The 5,549-nt window shown below is 48.8% G+C and overlaps 1 protein-coding gene across 1 annotated transcript in view; it reads right to left on the bottom strand.

Annotated features, from left to right (window-relative positions):
* Positions 1-5,549, bottom strand: part of LOC106570639 (uncharacterized) — a gene marked incomplete at its 3' end in the record, with an annotated part of 55,007 nt that extends 49,458 nt beyond the window's left edge. The window contains exon 1 of the mRNA XM_082961423.1: positions 4,933-5,549. The remainder of the gene's footprint in view (positions 1-4,932) is intronic.

Below are 5,549 nucleotides of genomic sequence, written 5' to 3'. Positions count from 1 at the left end.
GAACTAGAACCAGTACTAGAACCAGAACTAGAAATAACTGGACTAGAACCAGAACTAGAAATAACTGGACTAGAACAGAACTAGAACCAGTACTAGAACCAGAACTAGAAATAACTGGACTAGAACCAGAACTAGAAATAACTGGACTAGAACCAGAACTAGAAATAACTGGACTAGAACAGAACTAGAACCAGTACTAGAACCAGAACTAGAAATAACTGGACTAGAACCAGAACTAGAAATAACTGGACTAGAACAGAACTAGAACCAGTACTAGAACCAGAACTAGAAATAACTGGACTAGAACCAGAACTAGAAATAACTGGACTAGAACAGAACTAGAACCAGTACTAGAACCAGAACTAGAAATAACTGGACTAGAACCAGAACTAGAACCACAACTCTAAGTGGGAGTGTCATGACCTTCAGTTAGATAGGGTGTATGACACACACACACACACAAATACATACATGAAGCAGTCCAGGACAAACACTCAACGTACACATTTCTGTATAGATGTGTGTGTGTGTGTGTGTGTGTGTGTGTGTGTGTGTGTTGACTGCTGACCTGGCCTATAAGGACAGCGAGAACATCAGCGGCGATACAAGGCTGTTTCTATGACTACCACCACCGAGCACACAGGTACACAATAGGTCTACGCTATTATATATCCTGCAATGGCACACACCTACACACACACACACACACCTACACACACCTACACACACACCTGCGCAAATACAGACGTACATACCCACACCCACGTACATACCCACACCCACGTACATACCCACACCCACACAGACGTACATAGCCGCACCCACACAGACGTACATACCCACACCCACACAGACGTACATACCCACACCCACACAGACGTACATACCCACACCCACACAGACGTACATACCCACACCCATACAGACGTACATACCCACACACAGATGTCTCTCCCTTTAAGACATATCATTCTGCATCACGTGCACAAGTTGTGCATGTCAATAAGGGCCCTAAATAAAATAGCACTGTCAGGGCACATGTACACTGTCTCATCTTTATCTCTCTTTCTCTCTCTCTTATTTACAACGACGGCCAAACCCTAACGACGCTGGGCCAATTGTGCGCCGCCCTATGGGACTCCCAATCACGGCCGGTTGTGATACAGCCTGGAATCAAACCAGGGTCTGTAGTGACGCCTCTAGCACTGAGATGCAGTGCCTTAGACCGCTGAACCAGGGTCTGTAGTGACGCCTCTAGCACTGAGATGCAGTGCCTTAGACCGCTGAACCAGGGTCTGTAGTGACGCCTCTAGCACTGAGATGCAGTGCCTTAGACCGCTGAACCAGGGTCTGTAGTGACGCCTCTAGAACTGAGTTGCAGTGCCTTAGACCGCTGAACCAGGGTCTGTAGTGACGCCTCTAGCACTGAGATGCAGTGCCTTAGACCGCTGAACCAGGGTCTGTAGTGACGCCTCTAGCACTGAGATGCAGTGCCTTAGACCGCTGCGCCACTCGGGAGCCAAACCTTTCCTGACTTCTAAGAACAGAAGAGAAAATGTCTGTTCTGGGAACGTTTATTTTTATGTTGCAGGGAGGTCCTGAGAACGTTTTACTCTGGTTCCAGGGAGGTCCTGAGAACGTTTTACTCTGGTTCCAGGGAGGTCCTGAGAACGTTTTACTCCGGTTCCAGGGAGGTCCTGAGAGCGTTTTACTCTGGTTCCAGGGAGGTCCTGAGAACGTTTTACTCTGGTTCCAGGGAGGTCCTGAGAACGTTTTACTCCGGTTCCAGGGAGGTCCTGAGAACGTTTTACTCCGGTTCCAGGGAGGTCCTGAGAACGTTTTACTCCGGTTCCAGGGAGGTCCTGAGAACGTTTTACTCTGGTTCCAGGGAGGTCCTGAGAACGTTTTACTCCGGTTCCAGGGAGGTCCTGAGAACGTTTTACTCTGGTTCCAGGGAGGTCCTGTCCTGAGAGCGTTTTACTCTGGTTCCAGGGAGGTCCTGAGAGCGTTTTACTCCGGTTCCAGGGAGGTCCTGAGAACGTTTTACTCCGGTTCCAGGGAGGTCCTGAGAGCGTTTTACTCCGGTTCCAGGGAGGTCCTGAGAGCGTTTTACTCCGGTTCCAGGGAGGTCCTGAGAGCGTTTTACTCCGGTTCCAGGGAGGTCCTGAGAACGTTTTACTCTGGTTCCAGGGAGGTCCTGAGAGCGTTTTACTCCGGTTCCAGGGAGGTCCTGAGAGCGTTTTACTCCGGTTCTAGGGAGGTCCTGAGAATGTTTTACTCCGGTTCCAGGGAGGTCCTGAGAGCGTTTTACTTCGGTTCCAGGGAGGTCCTGAGAGCGTTTTACTCCGGTTCTAGGGAGGTCCTGAGAACGTTTTACTCCGGTTCCAGGGAGGTCCTGTCCTGAGAACGTTTTACTCCGGTTCCAGGGAGGTCCTGTCCTGAGAACGTTTTACTTCGGTTCCAGGGAGGTCCTGAGAGCGTTTTACTCCGGTTCCAGGGAGGTCCTGAGAACGTTTTACTCCGGTTCCAGGGAGGTCCTGAGAACGTTTTACTCTGGTTCCAGGGAGGTCCTGTCCTGAGAGCGTTTTACTCTGGTTCCAGGGAGGTCCTGAGAGCGTTTTACTCTGCTTCCAGGGAGGTCCTGAGAACGTTTTACTCCGGTTCCAGGGAGGTCCTGAGAGCGTTTTACTCCGGTTCCAGGGAGGTCCTGAGAGCGTTTTACTCCGGTTCCAGGGAGGTCCTGAGAGCGTTTTACTCCGGTTCCAGGGAGGTCCTGAGAACGTTTTACTCCGGTTCCAGGGAGGTCCTGAGAGCGTTTTACTCCGGTTCTAGGGAGCTCCTGAGAACGTTTTACTCCGGTTCCAGGGAGGTCCTGAGAACGTTTTACTCCGGTTCCAGGGAGGTCCTGAGAGCGTTTTACTCCGGTTCTAGGGAGGTCCTGAGAGCGTTTTACTTCGGTTCCAGGGAGGTCCAGAGAGCGTTTTACTCTGGTTCCAGGGAGGTCCTGAGAACGTTTTACTCCGGTTCCAGGGAGGTCCTGAGAACGTTTTACTCCGGTTCCAGGGAGGTCCTGAGAGCGTTTTACTCCGGTTCCAGGGAGGTCCTGAGAACGTTTTACTCCGGTTCCAGGGAGGTCCTGAGAGCGTTTTACTCCGGTTCCAGGGAGGTCCTGTCCTGAGAACGTTTTACTCCGGTTCCAGGGAGGTCCTGTCCTGAGAACGTTTTACATCGGTTCCAGGGAGGTCCTGAGAGCGTTTTACTCTGGTTCCAGGGAGGTCCTGAGAACGTTTTACTCCGGTTCCAGGGAGGTCCTGTCCTGAGAGCGTTTTACTTCGGTTCCAGGGAGGTCCTGAGAGCGTTTTACTTCGGTTCCAGGGAGGTCCTGAGAACGTTTTACTCCGGTTCCAGGGAGGTCCTGTCCTGAGAACGTTTTACTCCGGTTCCAGGGAGGTCCTGAGAGCGTTTTACTCCGGTTCCAGGGAGGTCCTGTCCTGAGAACGTTTTACTCTGTTCCAGGGAGGTTCTGAGAACGTTTTACTCTGGTTCCTTGAAAGGTTTCCTGGAAGGTTTTCTTAAGGTTATTTGGAGGTTTTTGAATGACTTCCTTAAAACTTTCACTGAACGTTTCAATAACCCTACTAGCTTATTTTGGAACTCCAAGTACAAAGAGGCATTAATCATGCAGTGGGATATGAACTTATAACCTGTTATTTATCCATGGAAGTAGTCCACTGCGCCACCAGGATGGAACTAAAATGCTTTGTTTTTTTACACATACAAAACAGTTCATTTTAGTTTATTCAAACAGACCCCATTTCAAAGGAAACAAGTACTCGTTAAAACCAGTTGTGGCCAATTAGTGGGCGAGGCCAACACACCTGAACACACTTTACAAGATAGAGTTTTATTGATGGTGAGAACGGAATGTATATGTTTTTAAATAATTCTTATATTCTGAACGTTACTTAAGTACATTTGTTTATGGAAAGTTCTCAGAACCATTTGAAAATATGGTTTTAAATAGAACCATGAGTAAATGTATGAAACTTTATGCTGAATTACTGAAATTCCCACAGAAGAAGGTTGCTTTCTTAACATTCTCTGAACTACTTGTGAATGTTCCCAATGTCCGAACCAGTTGGAGAGATCGTTCCTAGAACATTACCAAAATGTCAATTAAATTGAAAGTAATGAAATGACAAGAAAATCATGTATTTTATTTTTTTTGCCAAGTTCCTTAAATGTGCTGAGAATGTTCCAAAACCAAGCAAACATCCTGTACCATTCCCAGAACGTTATGGGAAGGTTGTATACAAGATAAACATAGGACAACAACACTCTCACCAAGCTGTAAGAAACATATGGTTCTCAGAATGGTACGTGCTAGCTGGGCTTTCTCTATCTCCAAATAAATTAGAGTAAACATCTGTCGGAGCGCGCCCAGGGCTCGCGCCACAGCAGCACCGGGAGCACCGAATGTTCCATTGAGCTCGAGACCGATCGCGTCCATTCACGGTGAATGCAGATGAGAGACAGTCTGTCTCAGTAACGGATATGTGTTTTTGTATGGTAGACATCTTGGGTTTCACAACCAGCAGAAACAATAGCCTTAACTCTCTCTCTCTGTGTGTGTGTGTGTGTGTGTGTGTGTGTGTGTGTGTGTGTGTGTGTGTGTGTGTGTGTGTGTGTGTGGTGTGTGTGTGTGTGTGTGTGTGTGTGTGTGTGTGATCACCATCAGTAATTAGAGGGAAGCCCACCACATCAGTGACAGACTGACCCAGCGCGAATTATAACCGCACCGCCGAGGTTAATACAAATTCCTTCAATAAAAAAAAAATGCAGCGGTGCCGCGCGCTTCTGGCAGCGGCGCTAGAACAGCCCAGTATGCAAATATGGGTTGTGTATACAGACACACGATGCATGCGCACTCACCGGGAGAGGCTTGGTGCTGCAGCGGGTCTTCTCTCCTCGTCGCGCGGGTCACGAATTTATCGGTAATATCACGGCTGCCACCGCTGGCGCACAGCATTTTCCGTTCATTCCTCCAGTTAACGTCGTTGTCTGTCTGTCTCCTCTCGGTGCCTCGCACTTCTCTGTCTGTCTGTGTGTGTGCAGGGCTCCGACACAGAAAACCGTTTCTCTAAAAACAAGCTGGTGTACATCAACAGCAGAGACCAGAAAACGGAGAAAAATACAGAAAAAAAGGAGAAGATATGGAGAGAAGGGGAAACGGAGAGGGGGGGCGGTTACTCCTGCATACACGCACACACAGGAACACTCCTCAAACCCTGCTAGAACGATCCCGTGGCAGACAGGCGCGGGACAGACGTTCCTGGAAGAAAACAGAGGAAAGAACCAAATATTTCGTCCGTTTCTCTCTTTCCCCGCGATATGATATCCACCTTTCTATCTCTGTCTCTCTTGTCTCTCACACTGCAATCTCGCCTCTCGTTTCTCGCCAGACGTGCCTGGCTGTCAGTCCCATCCGGGGACCCGTATTTGGCCTCGGTACTACCGATAAGTACTCTGGGAAGTGTATTTCTATTTTT

This window comes from Salmo salar, chromosome 14 (genome assembly GCF_965601325.2).
Source record: "Salmo salar chromosome 14, fSalSal1, whole genome shotgun sequence".
NCBI lineage: Eukaryota > Metazoa > Chordata > Actinopteri > Salmoniformes > Salmonidae > Salmo > Salmo salar.
Note: the sequence above shows the minus strand (reverse complement) of the source record. Positions and strands in the feature narration are given on the sequence as shown.